Source organism: Botryllus schlosseri, chromosome 13 (genome assembly GCF_051294905.1).
Source record: "Botryllus schlosseri isolate E-star chromosome 13, Bs_hap1, whole genome shotgun sequence".
Lineage (NCBI taxonomy): Eukaryota > Metazoa > Chordata > Ascidiacea > Stolidobranchia > Styelidae > Botryllus > Botryllus schlosseri.
Window position 1 is genome coordinate 10,746,065 of NC_137248.1, and position 15,364 is coordinate 10,761,428.

Genomic DNA, 15,364 nt, shown 5'->3' on the forward strand with positions numbered 1-15,364 from the left:
AGCTGAATCTAATACAGGTTTACCATATGTTGAGATTCGAAATTCATAAATTCTGAATGCTCTAGTATCGGAAAAGAAAACTGGTGATTTCGAAAATTTACGACCAATAGTAGGTGTGTTGACTAAAAAAAGTCATCACCTTGCCTCGACTCTTGAATTACTCGCATTTTGCGATATGTGGTGTTGATTAAAAAAAGGTCATCTCTCCAATCTTTATTACTCCCGAAATACCCGCCGCGCCGGCGTTCTCGGCGTCGGAGTCGAGTTTCTGATCGCATTTTACTACTTTTTCTCGAAAAGAGGACACATTCCCAGAAAAAGGGACATTTAGGCGTCCTCCAAGGGCACTTTCAATTTACTGAAAAAAGAGGACGAATGGTAACCCTTGCCTAATATCACATGCTCAAATGTTGGGCAATCGATACGGCCACTGCGACAGCGAGAAGCTCTGTGAACTGGCGTTATTCTACCTGGGAATAATTTGAAGTTCCATTCTCACGCGCGAAGGATTCTTCCTCGGTCTTGAAAATTGCAATGTGCCGACTGATGTGCTTGCCGCTTTTGGGCTTGTTTGCGGCCTTACAAAGTTATTTGCGTGTTGTCAGTATCAGTTCCGTGTCGGGCGCTATCGTGCTATTTTAACTGTGTGCGCTTCGGCAGAATTTCGTCCGTATTATTAAACGAATGCATTCAGCGGATTTCTTCACTGGCAGCCATTTCTGCTGGACTGTGGAATTTACAACGCTTTGCGAGGATACCGGAATGGATCAGTTAAGCGTAAAGCATATATTCCAGGAGTCACTGACGTGGTGCCCGCGGGCACCAGTTCCCCTGTAAGGTCCATATTAGTCGCATTTGGTGGCAGTAGCAAATATTCAAATGAGCGCTCTGAAGGTTGAAGTGGGTAGGGGACTAGGGGTCTTATGTGAACAGCAGTTGAACGTGGGTCAGCTGAACCTAATTTACATGCAACGCAAGTAGTTATTATAATCGCTCGTGGTGTGCCATTGCGGCTTATGGGCCCGCTGGTGATTCGCCGCGAAACTCGTGTTGGTGATTCGCCCTTTTCGACCCCCCTATCGCTGGTGAGTCGCCATGTGTTCTTATGGGTGCGGTCGTGATTCGCCCTTTCAGGTATAGCTCGTGGCGGTGATTCGCCGTGAAAACTCGTGGTCGTGATTCGCCTTTTTTGATATAGGCTGTGGTGGTGATTCGCCTGTCATGTATTTCTTACGGGATCTGTGGTGACTCGCCATGTGTCGTGAATCGCTCTTTCGGGTATAGGTATCTCTCGATCGGTGTTGAATATGCATCAAGTAAATAATCACGTGATTGGTTCTTAGTTAATGTGTATATCCCAAATTATTACATATGACCAATTTGAGGTAATCCCAACGTTTACGGTGAGTGCGACTTTAATATAGCGTTATTCTTATGGCCGCGGCGGTGTTTCGTACTTTCGGGTATAGGCATCTCTCGCACATCGTACTTTCAGGTGTAGGCTGCGTTGGCATGTCGTACTTTCGGGTATAGGTATCTCTCGTGTGGTGTCTTATGGCTGCGGTGGCAAGTCGTACTTTCACGTATTTAGTTTGCCACAGAGCCGGCGTAGACGACGATTCGAATATCAACAATAGCCGCGTTCACAAACTAACACTTCAAATAGGTGTGAAATAGTTTGCAAAACCCCGCGATCGCTGACAAGATAATGTCTCGGACATAGCCATCTCTCGCAACTTGTTGTTACATACATTCCAATCGCCACAATGTAATATTTTAGTAAGCAGTTTGTCACAGAACTTGATTTCACTCGTAAGATTTAATAAGTAACGAATAACAGAACCACGGTGTCGGTAACTTGAAAAGCGACAAATTGCACTTATTTCTACTCTAACCCTAATCCTTTGTGAAGTGAACGCTTATTCAAAAAGGTGTGAAATAATTCTAAAATCCTACGATCGCTCACAAGATAACACCTTTAAGACATAACCATCTCTCGTGACTTGCTGTTACATACATCCCAATCGCTACAATGTCATATGTTGGTAGTTTGGTGCGGAACTGGATTTCACGAGTCCGATATAATAAGAATATTAACTATTAAGTAATAAGTACCGAATAACAGAACCGTCGCAGATGGTGACTTGAATATCCAAAATTTGATACTTTCCGCAATCGCTATATGTTTCACGCCTCCGGTATAGTGGCTGACTTTCGTTGCGTGATACGAATCATGGGAATATTCAATCAATGTGTCAATTTGTCAACTTGAAATGAAACTCACTACACAAATCAAGTTGATTCGTATTTGAATGTGTTGATCCGGTACAACTCTAATCCTTTCGGGAAATCCATTTAACGCGATCAGTTGATTCGAACGTAACCTGAATATTACTGACTCCAACTTCAGCCGCATCGAATTATTCACACATTCCACGCCACTGTTTCACACCTATAGAATCAATACCAACTAGCTGTATGAAAATCAAGAATCACAAGTATGCACATACAATAATTGTATTCATTACTGAGAAATCAAACGCTTAATAAAAACACGCAACTTATCATTTACCAACTCTAGCATTACCAAAAAAATTCAGGCATTGTTGATTGAAAATCCTTGAGTCCTTATTATCAAAAATGTTATAGTGCGGCGTCGGAATCCATTCGCGGGATGTACTAAAGGTAAATTCAGACAATCCAAAATGAAATATCGCGACTTTGACATAGTCTGAATTGAAATAGATTGACAAACATGACTACCATCTTTCCAAGTACCATTTCGATATTATACGCACATTGATTTGAAACAAGTAATGAAACATTACAACTCTATTCACGATCCGGCTTTCCGTTTGTCAAAGAGAAATTTTAACATCTTGCCATACTCAAAAGAATTATTCATAACATTAACCGGTGTTTAAAATATAGTTTTCACTTACTTGATTATATCACTACAACTCGCAAACTTGAATTAATTCGTCCTGGTTGTATTCATATGACCGATAATTTTTATTCAACTGTAAAGGTCGTTACTATTCTGTAAGACAAAGTATTTACTAATCGGTGCATATATGCGATTTGACATAAACTTATTATATTTTGAGTATACGAGATTTGAATGTCTGAACAATAACTGAGAATTAAATTATCACAATTGAATCCATATATGACAGCGTAAAAGATATAGGAATGTCAGCAACTCATTACGGTCATAGTTACAACCACATTAACTAATTTACCCAGCCAACACGTCATGATAATTCCTGAAATCAACACAAACGCGACCACTGACTTGAGTTAACCACAAAACGGCATCAAGTTTTTAATCCGCTTGCAGCTGACAGATTATTCGAATGCATCGATGGGGAATATTATTGAACTCGTCGATATTGTTACTTCAACAAATTATCGCTTACGTCGACTGCGAAAGTTAATATCGAATGGTAAGACTTGATCGCATATTTGTTGAACACAGACATGACAAAGAACATCACCGAGATTTTATAAACTAGTCATATTACTTTTCACATCTATCAATATCAGAATACAAGTCATCAAACTTTTTGTTAAATGTAACATAGCACTTTTGGAATCGGATTCGTTATAGTCATACAAATTGTATTAAACCCAACACCGAAACAAAAGGATTTTTAAGCTCATTGAAATCAAATCATTTGTCTTCGACTTGCGCTTTATTAGATTGCACGCAACAATTCGTTACGAATGAGCTGTAACCAAAGTTAAGAAATCTTTGTGTCCACAGATATAGAACATGAATATAGCTAACACAATCACGAATCGACGTTTCAGAGTATTTCACGGATGTAATAAACTTGTTAGTGTCGCCTATCTAAAAGTATGCATGCGTTCGATTTCCATACCGACTGTTGCGATCTTTAAGATTCGCTTACAATGACCAAGAGTGAGGATTTAACATCAATGTCGTTACTGTCGATATTCACAACAGAGAATCGAAACATTACACAGTGTGAAAATATATCTTTGATATCAAAGCACTATCCCAAGTACCCGATTAATACTCAACTCCGTTCACACTTTCCATAGAACGTGCTAAATGTAAAATATCGCGAGGAGACTTTGATCATTACAAAAGTAAATTGGGGTATGTTTGCTAGACGCGTCCAATTCAGTTAGAAATTTCTGGTGCACAACAATCGTAATATTAAGGAAGTACTTGCTACACTGTAATTCACTAAACGCGTTTTGCATTGTTGGTCGTTTGTAGTATTGATTGAAATTGTTTTTCAACCCTCAAATAATAATTCCCGACATGAGACCAAGCCGCTGAAAGTCGTTACCATCACAAAGAAACAATTTGTACGATGTTTGCCAAATGTGTCCTATAGTTAGGTGTACTAGAATTATTTGTGTAACACATACACCGACAATGCAATCAAAATTAACTCACTAAACCGAACTCCAAAGAAATTTTACTCACTCGACGGATATGAAACAACGTCGCTTAATCGGTCTATATCGTATTGCAAATCGTATCCACCCAATAGAAAACAATTTTCACTAGCTTGGTAATGAAACCGAAGAGTGGGTCTTCATTCAATATTTTGTTTGTGTCAAATACTTTGCAAAAAAACACACTGGAGTGGTTGAGCTTTACATCATCAGGCTGTCATCTGTAAATCAAGCTTACATCCGATTTGTAACTGTATTGTTTACCTAACCGAGTTGTATGCAGAGATTGATATTTTTGTTATTTAGTGATTGCTGAACATACCACTTCGAAACACTCCGTTGATCTTAATTCTCTTTGTCGTTATCATCGAAGTACATTTGTTTCGAGCTCGTAACAACCGACTTTTCTATGACATGATAAATTTTTGACAAGTTATGCTTAGAAGATTGGTGCATACCGCGAAAAATAATATACCACTCATATTGATACTGCTACTCCATTGATCGGCATTCTCGAGCGGGTCGATTTTCAAACGAGTAAAATTTATTGCTTGAGTTGTTCTGCTTACTATATTTAAATGTAAACTCACCCGTCTTTCAAAACCACAACAAACAATGACAAAAAAGTATGCAATCAAACACAACAAGTTTTACTGTAGGACACTAATTATTATCCCACATAACTCATTTCTTACCGAAGGCATATGAAATATATTCATGTTACACGAAAATACTCGATATACCCATGCTACAAACCTGTACAATGATTGGCGGTGCTTTCAAACTGTTTCGATACCTCAAGAACTTTATTGTCCGAATGGTTGTTCATGTATCTTAATAATTGAATAGTTCAACACAGAACGAGTACGAACAGAAACATCAGGGTTGTTTGCACAAAGTTTGTATGTGTACAGTACGCGAATACCATGTGTAAGTCCAGCACAATTGCGGTATCTATCCGAGTGTAGTTAACACAAATCTATTACAACGAACCACGTAAACTTTCGTGAAAGAAAAGCATACTCACTTCCCGAGGGTTCTGTCAATGTCACAGCAATAAATCAGCTACTCCAACAACAGAGTACATATGTTTTCTAGTCACGGCCCGTACATCTTTCACACAGATCAATCTACTTTGCTAACGAAAAGTGCTGGGTCATCACATGATTGTCCTCACAACAAAACAACCAGTAGATGGAGCTGTATTAAAATTTTCTTAACCCTTTGCACGCCAGTGACAAATTGTTTAGTGAATCGAGTTGTGGTTCAGCGTCAAGTCTCCATGTTGGAGCGTACATTAAAACTGCGCAATCACAATCCAATTAAAACCACGGATCTATTTTCAGTTCCTCACAAACTGCCACATACAGAAAAATAAATTTTATTTTCCCAAAACATACTTGTAACCCATCGCTTTCATTAAACACACAACACCATAAAAGTATTTACTTTCTACAGCATAGAGATTCCGATGTAGTCAAGAAATATTTTTATTAATCAAAATCATCGACTTCTGTTTACGGTGTTAGTGTTTGCATGTCATACATGTGGGGTCCGCATTAAAATGGACAAGACACGACTGAATGAAAGGAGATAGAAGTCTATCGCATAGATTTACATGTGGCCTTCGCTACGGTTTCAAAAAACGAATCATCTCTTTTGCATTGATCGAGACCGAACAAGTTAGTTACATGTATTCACGGTCATGATTGTGTTCGTCATATGCGAATGATAGGGTTACTGTCGAATCTACATACAACAACCTTTTGGCGCTCATAATAGCAATTTCATTCTCTCCCTTCGTAATTGTATATTCACAACAAGTATATTGTACAACTCGACAGCTACGTTTAACAAGACCAACGACACCGAACCCACGACGTTTACCTATGTAAAATTACCACTTTCACTTGGCAGTCCATCGTTTACCTGACCAAACACATCATTTTCCTTTGGAGATCTGACGTTTTTCCCGGGTAACAAACCTTTCTAGCTTGGAAATATATTTTTTCCCTGAAAAACAAACCATTATCACTTGGAAATATATATTTTTTTACCTGAGCAACAAACCATTTTCACTTGGAAAAATACTTTTACCTAGAGTAACTAATCATTTTCTTTTAGAAATATATTTTCTCCCTGGGTAACAACCCCTTTTTGTTTGGAAAACTATCATTTACCTGAGTACCAATACCGTTTTCACTTGGAAATCTATCTTTTCCCTGGGTAAAATACCATTTTCGTTTTGAAAACTGACAACCACACCGGACAATTTGATATTTTTGTATATTGTTACAACGGGTAGCGACAAAATATACAGCAACAACAACTCCAATACATTTGTGTAATCGCATAATCACTTGTGCTGATGCAGCCCATCAAAATCATCGGTTACCCACATGCAATATGCTCTTGTACACCGAAATGCATGTTTTGGAAATTGGACAATAGATTTCGACATGTCTGTGATGTCCGGGTTCGTGCTTTGGATTTTCCAGAGTCAAAATGTCTGAAAAAAACACCTCCTCGACGATGGTTGGTACGTGGATAACGGTGTTCGGAAAACGGTTGGATTTATGTCACCCATCGCGTTAACAATCCTAGATCGAGTTTTCTCCCACATGTTTACTATATTGTGTCTTTATTGGTCAATGTATGTCTCGACATTCAGTTTGAAATCGGAAACCCTGATAAAGTACGTAACCGGATCCGGATATCAACTCTGAATCGATAAACCAACGAACAATATTCAAGTAAACATGTTACACCCTGTGTTTCCACGAAAAAATACCATCCACACACACGTCGCGCTTGTTTGCCCACAACAGTATACGCGTAAATGGAGGTGTGTGACATTGCATGCAATGTGTTGGTATACAAACATCGGGGAGTAAGCCTTCGATCCACAGACATTATCATAGCCGGTAATTTTGATGCAGATCGAATGTCATCAAGCACCCCCCGATAACAATGTCATACCAATAAGACACATTGCAATGACTCTGAGCCCGCGCTATTACATCGATATTTCGACACCATTCACCGATTTTCTCGATGGTTTTATCGCGTTGTAACATCACAAGATAGTCATGACCCTATCTCCGGATAGACCACCCAGCCCACTGGAGACTGGATACATCGGTCAATACCCATCGTGTTGTCAACACCGAAGTTTTCTGCTGCAGCGTTTGATCTAGGTGAACTATCGAAGTAAGGGTGCTCGAAATGATTGCGATTAGTCTTTCAGTCACGATGCATGGCTGTCGCTACTCCTACATAACGACTCCAGATAAATATCGCGAAAAGTGAGTCTGCAAATCTCGGACTGATACTGTGATCCAATAAGGTGTGTTTCTGTGGAACGAAGACTGCAATCGTACACCACAATAGAACACTACCTCTCGTGATTTCACACGCAACCATAAAACACACCTTCGTAAGGTTTGTCCAGTTCTTCCGGTGACATTTCGAAACGGCCATCGCCACAAGAGATCGTGGTTGGCCTCGTCATATCGGTAACATTTTGAAACGGCATCACCACAAGTCTATTGACGTCGATTTAGTTGGTCATGTCAATCCGTTTTACAATGTACCGTTTTTCAAGTCCCTGCACCATAGTGTTACGACACAGACAAGATGCGACGGTGGAAATAATAAAACACGGAAGGCACACTTTGGTGCTATTTGACATGGATTTTACACCCGATGAACCTCACATTCGAGCGATGCATTGAAATGACCCTTGTATTATTGACGTCGAAGGGAAAGAAATGTATCGATTTATCGGATTCGTACATATCCAACAAAAACCCGGGTATACGGTTGTGCACGGTTCGTATATTTGACTGTGAAGGCTCTATTGGTATATGTTGTACAGTTCACTTTCACCGTCGAAGGTAGTCGTGGGAATAACCATGTTACGGCTCCGTGTTTGTGTGTCTGTATGTCATGCTTCAGATTGAATTTACAGACTCAGAGTCATTGCAATGTGTCTTATTGGTATGACATTGTTATCGGGGGGTGCTTGATGACATTCGATCTCCATCAAAATTACCGGCTATGATAATGTCTCCCGATGTTACTCCCCGATGTTTGTATACCAACACATTGCATGTAATGTCTTACAGCCCCCCTCTATTTACGCGTATACTTGTGTGGGCAAACAAGCGCGACGTGTGTGTGGATGGTATTTTTTCGTGGAAACACAGGGTGTAACATGTTTACTTGAATATTGTTCGTTGGTTTATCGATTCAGAGTTGATATCCGGATCCGGTTACGTACTTTATCAGGGTTTCCGATTTCAAACTGAATGTCGAGACATACATTGACCAATAAAGACACAATATAGTAAACATGTGGGAGAAAACTCGATCTAGGATTGTTAACGCGATGGGTGACATAAATCCAACCGTTTTCCGAACACCGTTATCCACGTACCAACCATCGTCGAGGAGGTGTTTTATTCAGACATTTTGACTCTGGAAAATTCAAAGCACGAACCCGGACATCACAGACATGTCGAAATCTATTGTCCAATTTCCAAAACATGCATTTCGGTGTACAAGAGCATATTGCAAGTGGGTAACCGATGATTTTGATGGGCTGCATCAGCACAAGTGATTATGCGATTACACAAATGTATTGGAGTTGTTGTTGCTGTATATTTTGTCGCTACCCGTTGTAACAATATACAAAAATATCAAATTGTCCGGTGTGGTTGTCAGTTTTCAAAACGAAAATGGTATTTTACCCAGGGAAAAGATAGATTTCCAAGTGAAAACGGTATTGGTACTCAGGTAAATGATAGTTTTCCAAACAAAAAGGGGTTGTTACCCAGGGAGAAAATATATTTCTAAAAGAAAATGATTAGTTACTCTAGGTAAAAGTATTTTTCCAAGTGAAAATGGTTTGTTGCTCAGGTAAAAAAATATATTTCCAAGTGATAATGGTTTGTTTTTCAGGGAAAAAATATATTTCCAAGCTAGAAAGGTTTGTTACCCGGGAAAAACGTCAGATCTCCAAAGGAAAATGATGTGTTTGGTCAGGTAAACGATGGACTGCCAAGTGAAAGTGGTAATTTTACATAGGTAAACGTCGTGGGTTCGGTGTCGTTGGTCTTGTTAAACGTAGCTGTCGAGTTGTACAATATACTTGTTGTGAATATACAATTACGAAGGGAGAGAATGAAATTGCTATTATGAGCGCCAAAAGGTTGTTGTATGTAGATTCGACAGTAACCCTATCATTCGCATATGACGAACACAATCATGACCGTGAATACATGTAACTAACTTGTTCGGTCTCGATCAATGCAAAAGAGATGATTCGTTTTTTGAAACCGTAGCGAAGGCCACATGTAAATCTATGCGATAGACTTCTATCTCCTTTCATTCAGTCGTGTCTTGTCCATTTTAATGCGGACCCCACATGTATGACATGCAAACACTAACACCGTAAACAGAAGTCGATGATTTTGATTAATAAAAATATTTCTTGACTACATCGGAATCTCTATGCTGTAGAAAGTAAATACTTTTATGGTGTTGTGTGTTTAATGAAAGCGATGGGTTACAAGTATGTTTTGGGAAAATAAAATTTATTTTTCTGTATGTGGCAGTTTGTGAGGAACTGAAAATAGATCCGTGGTTTTAATTGGATTGTGATTGCGCAGTTTTAATGTACGCTCCAACATGGAGACTTGACGCTGAACCACAACTCGATTCACTAAACAATTTGTCACTGGCGTGCAAAGGGTTAAGAAAATTTTAATACAGCTCCATCTACTGGTTGTTTTGTTGTGAGGACAATCATGTGATGACCCAGCACTTTTCGTTAGCAAAGTAGATTGATCTGTGTGAAAGATGTACGGGCCGTGACTAGAAAACATATGTACTCTGTTGTTGGAGTAGCTGATTTATTGCTGTGACATTGACAGAACCCTCGGGAAGTGAGTATGCTTTTCTTTCACGAAAGTTTACGTGGTTCGTTGTAATAGATTTGTGTTAACTACACTCGGATAGATACCGCAATTGTGCTGGACTTACACATGGTATTCGCGTACTGTACACATACAAACTTTGTGCAAACAACCCTGATGTTTCTGTTCGTACTCGTTCTGTGTTGAACTATTCAATTATTAAGATACATGAACAACCATTCGGACAATAAAGTTCTTGAGGTATCGAAACAGTTTGAAAGCACCGCCAATCATTGTACAGGTTTGTAGCATGGGTATATCGAGTATTTTCGTGTAACATGAATATATTTCATATGCCTTCGGTAAGAAATGAGTTATGTGGGATAATAATTAGTGTCCTACAGTAAAACTTGTTGTGTTTGATTGCATACTTTTTTGTCATTGTTTGTTGTGGTTTTGAAAGACGGGTGAGTTTACATTTAAATATAGTAAGCAGAACAACTCAAGCAATAAATTTTACTCGTTTGAAAATCGACCCGCTCGAGAATGCCGATCAATGGAGTAGCAGTATCAATATGAGTGGTATATTATTTTTCGCGGTATGCACCAATCTTCTAAGCATAACTTGTCAAAAATTTATCATGTCATAGAAAAGTCGGTTGTTACGAGCTCGAAACAAATGTACTTCGATGATAACGACAAAGAGAATTAAGATCAACGGAGTGTTTCGAAGTGGTATGTTCAGCAATCACTAAATAACAAAAATATCAATCTCTGCATACAACTCGGTTAGGTAAACAATACAGTTACAAATCGGATGTAAGCTTGATTTACAGATGACAGCCTGATGATGTAAAGCTCAACCACTCCAGTGTGTTTTTTTGCAAAGTATTTGACACAAACAAAATATTGAATGAAGACCCACTCTTCGGTTTCATTACCAAGCTAGTGAAAATTGTTTTCTATTGGGTGGATACGATTTGCAATACGATATAGACCGATTAAGCGACGTTGTTTCATATCCGTCGAGTGAGTAAAATTTCTTTGGAGTTCGGTTTAGTGAGTTAATTTTGATTGCATTGTCGGTGTATGTGTTACACAAATAATTCTAGTACACCTAACTATAGGACACATTTGGCAAACATCGTACAAATTGTTTCTTTGTGATGGTAACGACTTTCAGCGGCTTGGTCTCATGTCGGGAATTATTATTTGAGGGTTGAAAAACAATTTCAATCAATACTACAAACGACCAACAATGCAAAACGCGTTTAGTGAATTACAGTGTAGCAAGTACTTCCTTAATATTACGATTGTTGTGCACCAGAAATTTCTAACTGAATTGGACGCGTCTAGCAAACATACCCCAATTTACTTTTGTAATGATCAAAGTCTCCTCGCGATATTTTACATTTAGCACGTTCTATGGAAAGTGTGAACGGAGTTGAGTATTAATCGGGTACTTGGGATAGTGCTTTGATATCAAAGATATATTTTCACACTGTGTAATGTTTCGATTCTCTGTTGTGAATATCGACAGTAACGACATTGATGTTAAATCCTCACTCTTGGTCATTGTAAGCGAATCTTAAAGATCGCAACAGTCGGTATGGAAATCGAACGCATGCATACTTTTAGATAGGCGACACTAACAAGTTTATTACATCCGTGAAATACTCTGAAACGTCGATTCGTGATTGTGTTAGCTATATTCATGTTCTATATCTGTGGACACAAAGATTTCTTAACTTTGGTTACAGCTCATTCGTAACGAATTGTTGCGTGCAATCTAATAAAGCGCAAGTCGAAGACAAATGATTTGATTTCAATGAGCTTAAAAATCCTTTTGTTTCGGTGTTGGGTTTAATACAATTTGTATGACTATAACGAATCCGATTCCAAAAGTGCTATGTTACATTTAACAAAAAGTTTGATGACTTGTATTCTGATATTGATAGATGTGAAAAGTAATATGACTAGTTTATAAAATCTCGGTGATGTTCTTTGTCATGTCTGTGTTCAACAAATATGCGATCAAGTCTTACCATTCGATATTAACTTTCGCAGTCGACGTAAGCGATAATTTGTTGAAGTAACAATATCGACGAGTTCAATAATATTCCCCATCGATGCATTCGAATAATCTGTCAGCTGCAAGCGGATTAAAAACTTGATGCCGTTTTGTGGTTAACTCAAGTCAGTGGTCGCGTTTGTGTTGATTTCAGGAATTATCATGACGTGTTGGCTGGGTAAATTAGTTAATGTGGTTGTAACTATGACCGTAATGAGTTGCTGACATTCCTATATCTTTTACGCTGTCATATATGGATTCAATTGTGATAATTTAATTCTCAGTTATTGTTCAGACATTCAAATCTCGTATACTCAAAATATAATAAGTTTATGTCAAATCGCATATATGCACCGATTAGTAAATACTTTGTCTTACAGAATAGTAACGACCTTTACAGTTGAATAAAAATTATCGGTCATATGAATACAACCAGGACGAATTAATTCAAGTTTGCGAGTTGTAGTGATATAATCAAGTAAGTGAAAACTATATTTTAAACACCGGTTAATGTTATGAATAATTCTTTTGAGTATGGCAAGATGTTAAAATTTCTCTTTGACAAACGGAAAGCCGGATCGTGAATAGAGTTGTAATGTTTCATTACTTGTTTCAAATCAATGTGCGTATAATATCGAAATGGTACTTGGAAAGATGGTAGTCATGTTTGTCAATCTATTTCAATTCAGACTATGTCAAAGTCGCGATATTTCATTTTGGATTGTCTGAATTTACCTTTAGTACATCCCGCGAATGGATTCCGACGCCGCACTATAACATTTTTGATAATAAGGACTCAAGGATTTTCAATCAACAATGCCTGAATTTTTTTGGTAATGCTAGAGTTGGTAAATGATAAGTTGCGTGTTTTTATTAAGCGTTTGATTTCTCAGTAATGAATACAATTATTGTATGTGCATACTTGTGATTCTTGATTTTCATACAGCTAGTTGGTATTGATTCTATAGGTGTGAAACAGTGGCGTGGAATGTGTGAATAATTCGATGCGGCTGAAGTTGGAGTCAGTAATATTCAGGTTACGTTCGAATCAACTGATCGCGTTAAATGGATTTCCCGAAAGGATTAGAGTTGTACCGGATCAACACATTCAAATACGAATCAACTTGATTTGTGTAGTGAGTTTCATTTCAAGTTGACAAATTGACACATTGATTGAATATTCCCATGATTCGTATCACGCAACGAAAGTCAGCCACTATACCGGAGGCGTGAAACATATAGCGATTGCGGAAAGTATCAAATTTTGGATATTCAAGTCACCATCTGCGACGGTTCTGTTATTCGGTACTTATTACTTAATAGTTAATATTCTTATTATATCGGACTCGTGAAATCCAGTTCCGCACCAAACTACCAACATATGACATTGTAGCGATTGGGATGTATGTAACAGCAAGTCACGAGAGATGGTTATGTCTTAAAGGTGTTATCTTGTGAGCGATCGTAGGATTTTAGAATTATTTCACACCTTTTTGAATAAGCGTTCACTTCACAAAGGATTAGGGTTAGAGTAGAAATAAGTGCAATTTGTCGCTTTTCAAGTTACCGACACCGTGGTTCTGTTATTCGTTACTTATTAAATCTTACGAGTGAAATCAAGTTCTGTGACAAACTGCTTACTAAAATATTACATTGTGGCGATTGGAATGTATGTAACAACAAGTTGCGAGAGATGGCTATGTCCGAGACATTATCTTGTCAGCGATCGCGGGGTTTTGCAAACTATTTCACACCTATTTGAAGTGTTAGTTTGTGAACGCGGCTATTGTTGATATTCGAATCGTCGTCTACGCCGGCTCTGTGGCAAACTAAATACGTGAAAGTACGACTTGCCACCGCAGCCATAAGACACCACACGAGAGATACCTATACCCGAAAGTACGACATGCCAACGCAGCCTACACCTGAAAGTACGATGTGCGAGAGATGCCTATACCCGAAAGTACGAAACACCGCCGCGGCCATAAGAATAACGCTATATTAAAGTCGCACTCACCGTAAACGTTGGGATTACCTCAAATTGGTCATATGTAATAATTTGGGATATACACATTAACTAAGAACCAATCACGTGATTATTTACTTGATGCATATTCAACACCGATCGAGAGATACCTATACCCGAAAGAGCGATTCACGACACATGGCGAGTCACCACAGATCCCGTAAGAAATACATGACAGGCGAATCACCACCACAGCCTATATCAAAAAAGGCGAATCACGACCACGAGTTTTCACGGCGAATCACCGCCACGAGCTATACCTGAAAGGGCGAATCACGACCGCACCCATAAGAACACATGGCGACTCACCAGCGATAGGGGGGTCGAAAAGGGCGAATCACCAACACGAGTTTCGCGGCGAATCACCAGCGGGCCCATAAGCCGCAATGGCACACCACGAGCGATTATAATAACTACTAACGCAGTTACCGGACCTAGACGCGGAGACGAGCGTTTCGGAGCCCAGTGCGGAAACAAACGTACAAGAAACAATTTTCTTTCGTGAGGAGCACAAGATTCCAAGTTGATATTTCAATATGGGGCGTATCATTTCCCTCTGCTGTTCACATATTTACTGTAGGGCTCAGATGGCAAAGGGCGTTACTGTAGTAAAATCGAAAAATGAAGTCGCATCAAATCACGCGCAGCGTGAAGAAAATTTTCAGGATTAATTAGAATCACTAAAAACATCGGGAGTAGATTCATAAATTCAATTTGCATGTCAACGACCGCCAACACACAATAATTAAATTCCGTGTCGACGGCAGGCAGGCAGGCAGGCAGGCATGAAGTCGCAAAGAGTCACGCGTAGCGCGAAGATAATATCAGGAATAATTAGAATCTCTAAAAACATCGGAAGTAAATTCATAAATGCAATTTGCATGTCGGCGGTCGCCAACACACAATTAAATTCCG

General features: G+C 38.9%; 1 long non-coding RNA gene across 1 annotated transcript in view; it reads right to left on the reverse strand.

Annotated features, from left to right (window-relative positions):
• The window catches only part of LOC145454493 (uncharacterized), a 426,394-nt gene that overhangs the window by 216,915 nt on the left and 194,115 nt on the right, over positions 1–15,364 (reverse strand). The window lies entirely within an intron of this gene.